This window comes from Alexandromys fortis, unplaced genomic scaffold (genome assembly GCF_014885135.2).
Source record: "Alexandromys fortis isolate MF-2015 unplaced genomic scaffold, M_Fortis_MF-2015_v1.1 scaffold_4, whole genome shotgun sequence".
Classification (NCBI taxonomy): domain Eukaryota; kingdom Metazoa; phylum Chordata; class Mammalia; order Rodentia; family Cricetidae; genus Alexandromys; species Alexandromys fortis.
The window spans coordinates 24192526-24193348 of NW_026067944.1; positions in this window are offsets into that span (position 1 = coordinate 24192526).

Consider the following 823-nt stretch of genomic DNA (forward strand, 5'->3'; position numbering starts at 1 on the left):
TCTTTATCGCTGTTGTGGCGATTTTAGCCAGTGCCACTGAGCAAGAAAAAGAAATGATGGTCATCTAAATTGGAAAAACAGAAATAAAAGCATTTATGTCCTAGGGCAGCAGGGTAGCGAAGCAGGTAACCAGGCTTGCTGATCAAGCCTCATGACCTGAGTTCGATCCCTGGAGCCCACGTGAAAATGCAGGCTGCCCTGCTGATCGCGGGTGATTCCAGCACACTGCCGACAGTGAGACAGGAGGGATGGGAGACGCACACGGAAGCTCTGGGCCTGCTGGCCTGGAGCACACAGCACAAATGAGCGGAAGGATGGACCGGCTACGAAACGTTGTCATATGACCTCCGCAAGCCAGTGCACACGCACACACCTATTAACAATTAAGTCGTTAATTTAGAGATTAGTTTTTTAATGACTTCTTTTATGTGCTTTGGCATTTTGCCGACATATATGTATCTCTGTGTGAAGCTGTCAGCCCCTGGAACTGGAGTTACAGATGATTGTGAGCTGCTGCGTGGGTGCTGGGAATTGAACCAGGATCCTCTAGAAAAGCAGCCAGTGCTCCTAACTACTGATTCATCTCTTCAGGCCAAATTTTTCTTTTTAACTTTTTCTTTTTTTTTTTTTTGAGACAGGGTTTCTCTGTGTAGCCTTGGCTGTTCTGGAACTCACTGTAAAATATTGTTAATTCCACTGGTCGAGAATAAGACCACTACCACAATTTAAAACCAAATTTAAAGCAAACTTTAATTAAATATTGGCCAGATAGTTGGGCTCTGGACAGGTCTATCTCTGGACTTCCAGAAAATGGCCACAAGTC